General features: G+C 43.8%; 1 long non-coding RNA gene across 1 annotated transcript in view; it reads left to right on the top strand.

Moving 5' to 3' along the window:
* The first annotated feature begins 526 nt into the window (after window positions 1-526).
* LOC105002617 overlaps window positions 527-15,059 on the top strand; it is a 29,131-nt gene continuing 14,598 nt past the window's right edge. Inside the window, exons 1-2 of the long non-coding RNA XR_826994.1 lie at window positions 527-589; window positions 7,812-7,956. This is a non-coding gene — a long non-coding RNA (uncharacterized LOC105002617). The remainder of the gene's footprint in view (window positions 590-7,811; window positions 7,957-15,059) is intronic.

Raw genomic sequence — 15,059 nt, 5'->3', positions numbered from 1 at the left:
AAATATAAAAGAAATAAACCTCTAATGCAGGTTTGGGCATTAGATATTTACTAGTAGATATTTACTGACATGAACTAAAGAACAGGAGGCTTTTTTGATTGTTTGGCACCAGATATATCCTCTGGTGTTTGCATTCCAGGTGGGAAGTTCTCAACATACTTCCTGGCATGCAGGGTTGTGTCTACCAGTGGCTCAGGATGCTCTCTGTGCCTGGGAAACTGCAGCTCCCTCCCTCTTTTCCCCATCCATCAAGTTTCTCACTCACTTCCAGGTGGTGGTTGAACCAGTGGTCCTGCTGCTTGCCTGGTTGCATTGCAATCATTGGAGAGAAACTAGAGAGAGCATCTTCAAAAGGGAAAGTGATCCGTTCTCTTTCCAGTCCTACTCATTTTTCACTTTAAGACAAGGCAGAAGGAACCATATTTCTTTCTGAAGTCTTTATTTTCCTGTCAATAAAAATCTTGTTAACTGCCTGGCTGAGCAGAGTTTAACACTGACATGCTCATTTGGTCAATCCTCTTTCTGTTATTAACCCTGGTTCGGTGTTGAACAGTAGGAGTCCTGGCTCCTTCAAGATCAGAGCTCTCAGGTAGAGTCAGCTGTCCAGAGCCATTGGTTTGGAATCTTATCTTTTCCTTAATTTGATGAACATTCACCACCCCTCCTGCAAGAAACTGTGAGAGATGTAAAGTATTAGAGGTCGCTGGGATAGTGTCATGGGGTGGGGGGTGGGGGGCGGGATTTGGGTAAATGTGGTCCCTGGATTCAGATTGCCTGGGTAGGAAGTGTGGCTTCATCAGCTGAGGACATTCTGCACCTATGTATGGTCCAGGGTCTCAGGTTCCTCATATCGTTGAAATAATGAGTATAGAGTACTCGACTTAGTGCCTGGAAGGGAAGAAATAGGCAGTATTCTCAGGTTGATAATTATTATTCAGTGTTCACTGAAGATTGAAAAGCCCCTGGTATGTGCCAGGAGCTGTTTTGAGTATTTAGAATACATCAGGGAACAAAACAAAAATTGCTGTCTTCAGGGAGCTTACATGATAAAGATGATGATAATGATGATGACTATATGGAAGATGGTTCCTGCCCTCTAGGAGCGTAACATCTGTTGGGGGAAATAAAATGAATCCCAGTGTTGCCATGGCATAACACCGGGATACTTGCAGCCCAGTAAATGCTTCGTATTGCAAGGGGAAGGGCTCACTGGGAGTCCACAGAACACTCTATTCATCTCTGAGCCTCCACTGCTGGTTTTCTGAGTGTATCAGTGAGTCTCTTGTATTAAATTTTCAACCTCACAATATGGTGTGTCCTATCTTGGGTGAAAAGGGTGGCTCAGAGAAGCCCCTATTAAACCAAAGAAAATATTATAGGACTTTGGGGGACAGAGATTGTTCATTTATTCCTCCATTCATTCAGAAATATTTCCCCAGCACCTAGGAGGTGGCTGGAACTTTCCCAAACAGTGTGAGCGGCACAGAGACGAATGAAGCACGGTGTCTGGTCATACTTTACTGGAGTCCACCACACACATGGGTGGCTATTTCTCTAAGGTCGTTGTGAGGAATCTCATGCCTCCCTTTCCAGGCTTCACCCCCTTCCTTGGTAATGGGATCAGGGGACAGGCTGTAATTGATGGAAGTGTGTGAGGGCAGAGAACCTCTCCAAGGGAGACCAGAGGAACTGTTCTTTTCCTCTAACTAGGAACAGCATTGGCGACGTCAGTGTCTGGAGAGAAGAAAATCAGTCATGTGAATAACTGACCTGTAATTCCTTGAGAAAGGTTCCACCCCTGAGCCAATACCTTCTACAGCCGATACTTTGAGAGTTTGTCTTGATGACAAGAAAATGTTGATACTGCAGCAGTTTGAGGATTAGCTGCTACTGCTGCTGCTGCTAAGTCGCTTCATTCGTGTTCGACTCTGTGCGACCCCATAGACGGCAGCCCACCAGGCTCCGCCGTCCCTGGGATTCTCCAGGCAAGAACACTGGAGTGGGTTGCCATTTCCTTCTCCAATGCATGAAAGTGAAAAGTGAAAAGTGAAAGTGAAAGTGAAGTTGCTCAGTCATGTCTGACTCTTTGTGACCCCATGGACTGCAGCCTACCAGGCTCCTCCGTCCGTGGGATTTTCCAGGCAAGAGTGCTGGAGTGGGTTGCCATTGCCTTCTCCAAATTTTCTTATTTAGTTCCCTCTAAAAATCTCAGACAGACACCTGTATGAACCAAGGAAGACTTGATAATGGTAGTCCAGTGATTAGTAGCAAATTTGTTTCTACTATGTGAAGGTGACTTTCACATCCAGTGCTTTGTTCTTACATGTGCGTGCATGCTAAGTCACTTCAGCTGTGTCTGACTCTTTGTGACCCTATGGACTGTAGCCTGCCAGGAACCCTTGTCCATGGGATTCTCCAGGTAAGAATACTGGAGTGGGTTGCCATGCCCTCCTCCAGGGGATCTTCCTGACCCAGGGATCGAAACCGTGTCTCCATTAACAGGCAGGTTCTTCACCACTAGCACCACTTGGGAAGCCTGTTGTTACACAAACTTGTCCTTCAAAGGCTATCTCAAGGGGAGGACTGATCTGGAGGTCAGAGGACTTTCCTACCACCCTGTGGTATGACATTAGGCAAATCAGATTCCCGCCTTGGACCTCAGATTCAGTTCAGTTCAGTTCAGTTCAGCTCAATCTCAGATTCCTGTCCTATGAAGGGTACAGGTCTCACTAGGGCACTTTGTTAAGACGCAGGGTCTTGAGTCCCACCCCAGAGATTGCTGTTCAGTAGTTTTGGGGTGAGACTTTGGGATCTGTGTTTGTAATTCTTTTGCCTGGTGATTTTGGTGTGAAATTCTGTCTATTCTAGGGCTCTGAAGAGATTTATTTAGATCAGTGAGGACCACAGAGAGGCCCCTGAACATGTGAAAGAGATGAGGAAGTCAACCTTACATACCAGGTGATGTCAGGTATACACATCCAGCTTTCTGCCTGCCTCCCTGAGAAGATGGCCAGCCCCTGTCTACATTTTCTTCTTGCCTTGGTTTTACTATTCTCTTTTTCCTCACCTCTACTTGGTAATTACTTACTAACAGCTCTCTTGGGGAGAGGGGAGGAATCCATTTATTTATCTACGATTCATTCCGTATTACAAGGCATTAAGAAAACCATAAATTGTATCATGCTTTTAAGTGTATATGCTGGAAATACCACTAACAGTGGTAAAAATCCATTTACAATCTGCTTAAAAGCTGCTTTGAAATGATGGGTTCTAGAAGAGGAGTTGGCCCTTTTAGAAAAGTTTTTCTGCTAAACGGAGAGTTACATAATTCCAAGCTCCGTTTGGAGGCAAGCTGCCAAGAGTTTTGGTTGCTAAAAGAACAATTATTTTCCAATTTAACTTCAAACCAGACATGGATAAGAAAGTTTAAAATTAGGAAGATTTTCAAGTGAACATAAATTACTTTAGTAATCAAACATACGTTATTTAAAAAAAAAAGGCTCAGAGAAATAAAGCAGTATTGAGAATCTGAGAGTATTGAAATCCTTCCCCATAGGCAAATTGGCAGAGGAAGTTGTGATTATAAAAAAAATTTTGGTGGTGGTTCCCACTTCTGACACTAGTGTGGTTTTCCTTCCCCAGTTTTCACAGCCATCAATGGGAGAGACAATAGAAATAAGCAGAAACTATACAGACGTGCTTCTCTGGAGTAGGAAATGGCAACCCACTCCAGTATGCTTGCCTGGGAAATTCTACAGACAGAGGAGCCTGGCGGGCTACAGTCCATGGGGTCACAGAGTCGAACACAACTGAGCACACACAGTTTGGCTTGTTTTCTAGATACTTGTGCTTATATTGTATACAGGCTTTTTACCATACTTTTCCACATGACATTATAACACAGAGACTTAAGCTGCTATTATACAAATCCTTATAACATATAAGATTGCATTGTTTTCCATCACACAAGTACACTCTAATTCATTTAGCCATTATCTTTTTATTGAACATTTTGATTACTTTTATTTTTTTCCCCTTGTGTGTGAGGAACACTCAGTGCATAAAGAATTTTCTGTATTTAGAATTATTCCCTTAGGAGAGATTCTTATATAGATTGAGGTCTGGTACCACAGCAGTGTAAATTGTCCTCAGTTTTTCTTTATTTTTTTCAAAATGCTAAGAGGAGCTTTTGAAAACAATCTGGTTTGCAGTTACTTCCTGGGAGGGGTCTGATTTCAAAATAAAGATTTATGAAAAGAAAAAAAAACTATGCAAATCTAGCTATATAATTAGAATGCTGCTGCTGCTGCTAAGTCGCTTCAGTCGTGTCTGACTCTGTGCGACCCCACAGACGGCAGCCCACCAAGCTCCCCTGTCCCTGGGATTCTCCAGGCAAGAACACTGGAGTGGGTTGCCATTTCCTTCTCCAATGCATGAAAGTGAAAAGTGAAAGTGAAAGTGAAGTCGCTCAGTCGTGTCCGACTCTTAGCGACCCCATGGACTGTAACCCATCGGGCTCCTCCATCCATGGGATTTTCCAGGCAAGAGTACTGGAGTGGGGTGCCATTGCCTTCTCCGAATTAGAATGCTACCGACTACTAATTGGTCATGTTTATGAGATTTCAAATGTGGCACAGTGGTAAAGAATCTGCCTGATAATGCAGGAGACATAGGAGACACAGGTTCAATCCCTGTCAGGAAGATCCCCTGGAGTAGGAAATGGCAATCCACTCCAGTAGCCTGGAAAATTCCTTGGACAGATGAGCCTGGTGGGCTATAGACCATGGGGTCGAAAAGAGTCGAACACAACTGAGCAACTGAGCACGAGCATGGTTTAATAGAAAACCTATAGATGGAGTTCTGTGTTTTTAATTCTTTAAAGCTTTTTCTGCATATGTATCATCTTTTCATTTATTTATTACAAAGCCTGAGTTGAAAGCATAACCTGAATATTTAGCCAGAAAATCTAATTCATGGTAGTAACAGTGATATATTTCATTATATTCAACTTAATGTCAGACATGAAAAGATTCTGAACATTTTTTGTGTTGCTGCTGCACCTAGCAGGAGAGTTGTGTGGCTAACATTTGACCATTGTTCAACCTGAAGAAGCAAAACACAGCTCAGAGAAGGGACTTGTTTTAGTTCACTAGGCTAAGTAGAGGCAACACTGATGCTTTGGGGTGTGTTTCCTGATCCCCAGACCTGTGGTTAATGGGAATGCTTTATCACACTAACATAAATCAGTCTTTATCCCTCCAGTTATTTCTGCATGCAACGAATGGCATAATGGTTGTACCTAAGAGGGAGTCAATATCTAGATGCTGGAAATAAAGTGATTAAAAAATGATTCTCTATTCTCAAGAAGCTACCATTATAATGGGAGAATCATAAATGCCAATAGATTACCTGCAATTTGATTATGTATAACTCTGTTACAGCAGTTAAATATTGAAGGCACACAGAAAGGGTGTAACTAAGAAGCAAGGAAGTCTGGGAAGGCTTCACCAAAGCAAGGGCATCTGAAATCACCCTTAAAGGAAGACTATCCTGAAGCTGGGAAGGATTGAGGGCAAGTGGAGAAAGGGGCGGCAGAGGATGAGTTGGCTGGTTAGCATCACCGACTCAGTGGACATGAATTTGAGCAAATTCCAGGAGATAGTGAAGGAGTGGGAAGCGTGGCGTGCTGCAGCCAATGGAGTCACAAAGAGTTGAACACAACTTAGCGACTGAACAACAACCAATGCTTACAAGTCAGGGATTAGATGTTGTATTGAGGCAGGACATTTGATGTTTGATCCCCTGGAGGAGGAAATGGCAAACCATTCCAGTATTCTTGCCTGGGAAATCCTGTGGACAGAAGAGCCTGGCAAGCTACAGTCCAGGGGGTCACAAAGAGTCGGACATGACTCAAGCGACTAACACCTTGATTCAAATTGGAGCTTGCAGGAGGAGCCTAGGCAGAATAAAGGGAGTAGACTCTTCTGGGAATGGTGATATCAGTTCAGTGCCATTGGGTCCTAAGTCTTGGAGGGTGAATGAATGGCAGGAGGCACCACTGGGCAGTAAAGGACATGAAAGGTCATTGTGGTAAGCTTGGGTGCAGAGGACTGGGCACTGGGTGAAGGGAGTCAGGAGTGTCTTGCAAGTTACGTGGTGTGGTGGGGGGTGGGTAGGCGAGGGAGACAGAGAGACAGAGTGAAATAGACTTTTGCGCCCTTAACTGTGGATTCAGGTGACAATCTTCTGGAGGGGTTGACACATTCAGACAGGAGATTGTTTATGGGGCCATTGCAAGGAGGCAGGTGAAGGATGAGGATCCAGCTAAGGTGGCAATAGCCAGGCTGGAGAGAAGAGGACTCATGTAAGAGATATTGACAGAATCGAGCTTTAATTAAATCGTTGTTCAGTCGCTAAATTGTGTCTTACTCTTTGTGACCCCATGGACTGCAGCACTCCAGGCTCCTCTATCCTCTACCCTCTCCCAGAGTTTGCTCAAATCCACGCCCATTGGGTCGATGATGCTTTCTAACTGTCTCATCCTCTGCTGCCCCCTTCTCCTTTTGCCTTCAATCTTTTAATTAAATGCAGGGACTAAAAAAGAATCGGCTACTGAGGATAATTTTAAGGCTTCAGTTAGGGACAGTGAGTGGGAAAAGTAGAGCTGGAAGATGTGAGGAAGAGAAGCAGTTTGAGCAAAGAAGAACAAGAAAGTGAGTTACCTTTGGGATGTTTGAAGGGAATCCAGGTAAAAGTGTGGCAGTTAGAGATGGGAGCAGGCACATGAGAGCAGGGGACAGAGATTTGGAAGCTGATGCAAATACAGTTTGTGTAGGTGAAGAAGGAGTGGGTGGGTCATCCAGAGAGGATAGGCAGAGGAAATAAGGAAACAGGAAGGACCCACACCTGGGAAATGCTGACCTTTATGAAAAGAACCCAATGATGGAGCCCGAGAAGGGGAGAAAAGGCAAGTGAGAGCAGTGATATGGAAACAAAGGGAGTAGTATTTGTTGTTTCTCTGCTTGAAAACTTCCTACTAGAAAGATGGTCAGTATAGTCCAGCTAGAACTCTTTTTGCAGCAAATGCTAAACTGGACAAGACACAGGGCCCTCAGCCTGCCCAGGGAGCCCAAGATGCACGGTCATCCTAGCCTGACAACAGCAGACTGAGGTAGACAGTGTTGCCCTGGGGAAAGTGTCTCAGGGAGCTTCTGTGCAACTTGATCTTTTCTTATTTTCTAAAGCAGATTGGAGGGAAAGATGAAAGAAGGAAAGAAAATAACCTCAGATGGTTCCTGGCCCTCTGGCTCCATTTACTTCATCTCGTATAGTGACTTCACCAATCCTACAAGGGAGATGGGGGCTTCTCAGGTGGCTCAGTGAAAAAGAATCCACCTGCCAATGCAGGAATTGTGGCTTCAATTCCTGGGTAGGGGAGATCCTCTGGAGTAGGAAAAGGCAACCCCCTCCAGTATTCTTGCCTGGAGAATCCCATGGACAGAGGATCCTGGCAGGCCACAGTCCATGGGGTCACAAGAGTCGGACACAATTTAGCAAACTAAACCACCATGATGATGTTTAGGCCTCAGTTTGACTCATGGCTACTTTTTAATTTTATCCAGATTCTTATTTAGAGGAGGAGAAAATGTTATTTACTGACTGTTCAAATCCTGACATAGGCTTATTTTACATAGGAGGAAATTGAATTCATGCAGTTTATAAATGTCAAAGCAGGGATTAAAACAGAGTTAAAATCCAGATTTGACCCCAACTCCTTGTCCTATTTCTGTTTCTTCATGTTCCCTCTTCAGGTTGACATGCTGACGAGAAGAAAAAGAAGTCTCACAGTCAAATGATGTGATTCCAGTTGCAAGGATCCACTTAAGCCAGCTTTTGATGTCCTGTCTGCTCCCAGGCTATCGGTTCAGGAAATGCTGTGTGGTCTATTCCCATGAGGTACATTCTGAGATGGTCTTCTCATCGGCGTGCTGGGAAAGACACTCTTCCTTTCCCCAAAGATTTCACTTCTCTGGATGACGCCAACTTTCCTAATGGGGGACAGGAAAAGGGTCCAGTTTCTCTGCAAGATCATTCAAGCCCTTTCCCAGGGCAGGATGATCTCTGGGAAAGTTATAAGAATTTCCCTGCAGGTTCTGTCATGCTCCAGGCTGCAGAGAATTCTTGCCTGGTTTTCGCTCCCTCCTAACCATCACCTCAGACTTCCCAGGTAGCTCAGTGGTAAAGAATCCAGGTAAAGAACACAGGAGACGCAGGAGATGAGGGTTTGATCCCTGGGTCGGGAAGATCCCCCAGAAGAAGAAATGACAATCCACTCAAGTATTCTTGCCTGGACAATCTCATGGACAGAAGAGCCTGGAGGGTTACAGTCCATGGGGTCACAAAGAGTCAGACATGACTGAAGGGACTTTGCATGCAATATTTTATTTATAATGTTATGTAATATCTTCTGTATAGCAAGGTGATTCAGTCGTGTGTGTGTGTGTGGAGGGGCGGGGGGATAACTGCTCAGTTGTGTCTGACTCTTTGCAACCCCATGGACTATAGCCCTCCAGGCTCCTCTGTCCATGGGGTCTCCAAGCAGGAATACTGGAGTGGGTAGCCATTCCCTTCTCCAGGGGATGTTCCCAACCCTGGCATCCAACCCAGGTCTCCCACATTGCAGGCAGATTCTTTACTCTCTGAGCCACCAGGGAAGCCCTTGACCTCACAGGGACATAGTGAAGATCTTAAGAAAGGGCATGTGAAAACTTTGAAAAATATTAGTTATATACATGTGTGGGTGTTATGTGCTTTTGTTATGGCCACTTCTGTCCTTTGAACTGGCTAAGTTGCAAGTACTTACAGGCACCACCTTACATTATATAGGGTCTGCTGCTGCTTCTGCTGCTGCTAAGTCGCTTCAGTTGTGTCCGACTCTGTGTGACCCCATAGAAGGCAGCCCACCAGGCTTGCCCATCCCTGGGATTCTCCAGACAAGAACACTGGAGTGGGTTACCATTTTCTTCTCCAATGGGTCTAGCAACATTAAAGTGGCAGCTAGGTTATAGGAGAAAGGTGTTGATATGAAATTTTATATGAGGTAATCAATGTAACCTTTAAAATTTTACTTTTAATGGCTATATTTTTCTGGGCTGGTTTCCATATGGAAATGCTTGGAAGACAGTACATTTGATGGGGAGGTAATAGGTAAGGATTTTGTTAGATTCAAAACCTACATTGTAGAATCCTTGGCATCCTGGCTCTTGTTCAGATGAAAATGTATGGCAGAACGTGTTTTTCAAAGTGAGTTTTTGAAAGAACAGAGACTTTCTTGTGGAGAATAAATGGTTTAACAGGTTTGAAAATTAATAAAGTAAACTTGATTCTTGATTATTAGGGATTACTCATTAGGATGGTTAAAAAAAAGTAGAAAAAGGAATAGAAAAAAAACAAGAAGTCTCAAACCATCTACAGATGCAAGCTGCTGCTGCTGCTGCTAAGTCGCTTCAGTCGTGTCCGACTCTGTGCAACCCCATAGACGGCAGCCCACCAGGCTCCCCCATCCCTGGGATTCTCCAGTCAAGAATACTGGAGTGGGTTGCCATTTCCTTCTCCAATGCATGAAAGTGAAAAGTGAAAGTGAAGTTGCTCAGTCGTGTCTGACTCTAGCGACCCCATGGACTGCAGCCTATCAGGCTCCTCCATCATGGGATTTTCCAGGCAAGAGTACTGGAGTGGGGTGCCATTGCCTGAAGCCTTGTTAGTACCTTACTATTCAAAGCACGTAGGAGGAACAGCCCCAAAGAATCACCCAGGAGTTTGTTAGAGATGCTGAAATCTTTGGCTCCACCCCAGAACTTCTGGACCAGAAGCTGCATTTAGCAAGATACCTAAGTGACTCTTAGGAACGTTACAGTTTCCTTGGTTTTGGTACTTTTAGTTCTCAGGGCTGAACTTTGGTAGCAATCCTAAACTAGATGCCAGGCTAGCGCCCTAGAGTCCTAAGGAGCCAGATTGCTGATGTTCAGAGTGACAGTTTAGTTCTCAAACACAATGAGAGACAGAATTCTGTGAGTGACCATCTGTCCTTTTGTATAAGTGGCTGCCTCTGGCCCAGGGCTGTGGGTGAATCAGAGCATGTGATTTATCAGACATATATTTAGAAAGTAAACGATTGCCAAAAGAAAGGAGGGCGTGAAGAAACAATATCACCCGTATCTGTTTCTCATTATAAAATAATATTGCTGGTTTGCACGCTTTCTAGATTCCTTAGGGCATTCTATTGCCACTCTGGGTTTGTTTTCTGTGTGTGGTTTTTTTTTTTTTTTTTTACATATTTAGAAGGCATTTAATAGAAATGTTGCTGCATGGGAACAAAAATATTTTTCTCACAAAATGTTCCCATTCAATAAGTTGCTGCATATTTTTGTTCCATATGGTGCTTAAGCTGACAGTGTCTGTAGGCAGTGCAATTGACAAAGCATCAGAGAAGTAGGCTTATACATTTAAAGTGGGTATATGATTTCATGTCCAGAGATTTTTTTAGACAAAAATCTGTGATGTTTAATTAAAAAAAACCCATAATGTTAAAGAGGAGTTCAAGCTAACTTCAAAAAAAGGACTGCAGAGGAAGTAAACTCATTCATTCACTTTATTCATTCATCAAATTTACTGATCTTTTTGGGGGGATTCAAAGATGAATGAAACCTTGTCCATGGCACTGAAGAACTCACCCCCTAGTGGAAGAGAAAGAAGGAAGACACCAAAGGGTAATAAGAGTCTATGTGGGTACTCTGGGAACACAGAGTAGGGCTCGGAGTGATACTGATGGTGGGGCAGGAGGTGAGGGAAGTCTTCCCTGAAAACGTGACCCAGAGAGGGAATTCACAAAGTTACTCCCTCAGTTCCTTCAGGTCTCTGCTCTGTGTAAGTAAAGCCCTTCTGACCATCTGTATCAAGAATGATAGTCACTCCAAACTCTGCCCTCCAGACCTTTTTAGCCTGCTGTGTATCCTCCATAGCATTTATCAACGCACTTATAAGCCAGTCTCCAAGAGAGCCCCGAAGATCTCTGCATCTTGTTATCCATGCCCTCTCTCATATTTGATCAGGGTTACATGCATGTGTGCTTAGCCATGTCCAACTCTTCACAACCCTATGGACTGTAGCTGACCAGGCTCCTCCGTCCATAGGATTTTCCAGGCAAGAGTTCTGGAGTGGGTTGCCATTTCCTTCCCCAGGGAATCTTCCTGACCCAGGGATTAAACCCCAGTCTCCTGCATCTTCTGCATTGCAGGTAGATTCTTTACCACTGAGCCACTGGGGAAGCCCCAGTCAGGGTTAAGAACAACAGAACATGGCAGAGGCAAAGATATGCCACTTCCAAGATTAAATTGTAAAGGACTCTATGGCTTCCATCTTGACCACTGTTTCTTTGGGGGAAGCTGGCTTCCAGGGGTGAGTTGCTCTCCAAAGAGATCCACATGGTGAGAAAAATAGCCTCCTGATAATGCCACATGAGTGAACTTGAAAGCAGATCCCCCAAAGCTAGACACATCTTCAGATCAACCTTCAAGACAACTTGACTACAACCTCATGAGTGACTCTAAGCAAGAACTACCCAAAAGACTCCTGAATATCAGAAGCTGTGAGATAATATAACTTGGTTTTTGAGGTACTGAATTTGAGGCAATTTGTTACACAGGAATATCTAACTAATACGCTATTATAAGTTTACTTACAGTACAAGTTTACTTATTCACTTGTCTCCCTTCCTCTGTAGTTCAGTTCAGTCAGTTGAGTTCAGTTGCTGAGTCATGTCTGACTCTTTGATATCCCGTGGACTGCAGCACCCCAGGCCTCCCTGTCCATCACCAATTCCTAGAGTTCACTCAAACTCACATCCATTGAGTCGGTGATACCATCCAACCACCTCATCCTCTATCATCCTCTTCTCACCCCACCTTCCATCTTTCCTAGCATCAGGGTCTTTTCAAAAGAGTCAATTCTTCATGTCAGGTGGCCAAAGTTTCAGCTTCAGCATCAGTCCTTCCAATGAATATTCAGGACTGATTTCCTTTAGGATGGACTGGTTGGATCTCCTTGCTTTCCAAGGGACTCTCAAGAGTCTTCTCCAACACCACAGTTCAAAAGCATCAATTCTTCAGCACTCAGCTTTCTTTGTAGTCCAACTCTCACATCCATACATGACTACTGGAGAAACCATAGCTTTGATTAGATGGACCTTTGTTGGAAAAGTAATGTCTCTGCTTTTTAATATGCCTTCTAGGTTGGTCATAACTTTTCTTCCAAGGAGCAAGCATTTTAATTTCATGGTTGCAGTCACCATCTGCAGTAATTTTGGAGCCTAAAGCAATAAAATCTGTCACTGTTTCCATTGTTTCTCCATCTATTTGCCACAAAGTGATGGGACCAGATGCCATGATCTTAGTTTTCTGAATGCTGAGTTTTAAGCCAACTTTTTCACTCTCCTCTTTCACTTTCATCAAGAGGCTCTTCAGTTTCTCTTCACTTTCTGCCATAAGGGTGGTGTAATCTGCATATCAGAGGTTATTGATATTTCTCCTGGCAATCTTGATTCCAGCTTGTGCTTCATCCAGTCCAGCGTTTCTCATGATGTACTCTGCACATAAGTTAAATAAGCCAGGTGACAATATTCAGCCTTGATGTACTCCTTCCCCAATTTGGCACCAGTCTATTGTTCCATATCCAGTTCTAATTATTGCTTCCTGACCTGCATACAGATTCCTCAGGAGGCGGGTCAGGTGGTCTGGCATTCCCTTCTTTTTAAGAATTTTCCAGAGTTTGTTGTGGTCTACATAGTCAAAGGCTTTGGCATAGTCAATAAAGCAAAAGTAGATGTTTTTCTGGAACTCTCTTGTTTTTTTGATGATGCAATGGATTTTGGCAATTTGATCTCTGGTTCCTCTGTCTTTTCTAAATCTAGCTTGAACATGTGGAAGTTCACAGTTCACGTACTGTTGAAGCCTGACTTGGAGAATTTTGAACATTGCTTTGCTAGCGTGTGAGATGAGTGCAATTGGGCAGTAGGTTGAACATTCTTTGACATTGCCATTTTGGGGGTTGGAATTAAAAAACTGACCTTTTCCAGTCCTGTGACCACTACTGAGTTTTCCAAATTTGCTGGCATATTGAGTGCAGCACTTTCACAGGATCATCTTTTACGATTTGAAATAGCTCAACTGGAATTCCATGACCTCCACTAGCTTTGATTGTAGTGATGCTTCCTAAGGCTCACTTGACTTCACATTACAGGATGTCTGGCTCTAGGTGAGTGATCACACTATTGTGGTTATCTGGGTCATGAAGACCTTGTTTGTATAGTTCTTCTGTGTATTCTTGCCACCTCTTCTTAATATTTTCTTCTTCTGTTAGGTCCATATCATTTCTGTCCTTTATTGTGCCCATTTCTTTGGAAGGAATGATGCTAAAGCTGAAACTCCAGTACTTTGGCCACCTCATGCGAAGAGTTGACTCATTGGAAAAGACACTGATGCTGGGAGGGATTGGGGGCAAGAGCAGAAGGGGACGACAGAGGATGAGATGGCTGGATGGCATCACGGACTCAATGGACGTGAGTCTCAGTGATCTCCGGGAGTTGGTGATGGACAGGGAGGCCAGGCGTGCTGCCGATTCATGGGGTCACAAAGAGTCAGACATGACTGAGCGACTGATCTGATCTGATTGCCTGAAATGTTCCCTTGGTATCTCTAATTTTCTTGAAGAGATCTCTAGTCTTTCTCATTCTGTTGTTTTCCTCTATTTCTTTGCATTGATCACTGAGGAAGACTGTCTTATCTCTCCTTGGTATTCTTTGGAACTTTGCATTTAAATGGGTATATCATTCCTTTTCTCCTTTGCCTTTCACTTCTTCTCAAAGGTATTTGTAAGACCTCCTCAGACAACCATTTTGCCTTTTTGCATTTCTTTTTCTTGGGGATGGTTTTGATCCCTGCTTCCTGTACAATGTCACGAACCTCCATCCATTGTTCTTCAGGCACTCTATCAAATCTAATCCTCTGAATCTATTTCACACTTGCACTGCATAATCATAAGGGATTTGACTTAGGTCATACATAAATGGTCTAGTGCTTTTCCCTACTTTCTTCAGTTTAAGTCTGAATTTGGCAATAAGGGGGCTTCCCTGGTGGTTCAGAGGTAAAGCGTGTGCCTGCAATGCAAGACATTTAGATTCAATCCCTGGGTTGGGAAAATCCCCTGGAGAAGGAAATGGCAACCCACTGTGGTACTCTTGCCTGGAAAATCCCATGGATGGAAAAGCCTGATAGGCTACAGTCCATGGGGTTGCAAAGAGTGGGACACGACTGAACAACTTCAGTTTATACTTTGGCAGTAAGGAGTTCATGATCTGAGTCACAGTCAGCTCCCAGTCTTGTTTTTGCTGACTATATAGAGCTTCTCCATCTTTGGCTGCAAAGAATATAATCAATCTGATTTTGCTGTTGACCATCTGGTGATGTCCAGATGTAGAGTCTTTTCTTGTGCTGTTGGAAGAGGGTGTTTGCTATGACCAGTGTGTTCTCTTGGAAAAATTCTATTAGCCTTTGCCCTGCTTCATTCTGTACTCCAAGGCCAAATTTGCCTGTTCCTTCAGGTATCTCTTGCCTTCCAACTTTTGCATTCCAGTCCCCTATAATGAAAAGGATATCTTTTTTTGATGTTAGTCCTAGAAGGTATTGTAGGTCTTCATAGAACCCTTCAACTTCAGCTTCTTCAGCATTACTGGTCAGGCATCAGATCAGTTCAGTTCAGTTCAGTCGTTCAGTCATGTCTGACTCTTTGTGACCCCATGAATCATAGCATGCCAGGCCTCCCTGTCCATCACCAACTCCCGGAGTTCATTGAGACTCAAGTCCATTGAGTCCATGATGCCATCCAGCCATCTCATCCTCTGTCGTCCCCTTCTCCTCTTGCCCCCAATCCCTCCCAGCATCAGAGTCTTTTCCAATGAGTCAACTCTTTCCATGAGGTGGCCAAAGTACTGGAGTTTCAGCTTT

Source organism: Bison bison, unplaced genomic scaffold, assembly GCF_000754665.1.
Source record: "Bison bison bison isolate TAMUID 2011002044 unplaced genomic scaffold, Bison_UMD1.0 scf7180017864456, whole genome shotgun sequence".
Taxonomy (NCBI): domain Eukaryota; kingdom Metazoa; phylum Chordata; class Mammalia; order Artiodactyla; family Bovidae; genus Bison; species Bison bison.
This window is presented reverse-complemented; position numbering and strand designations above follow the sequence as displayed.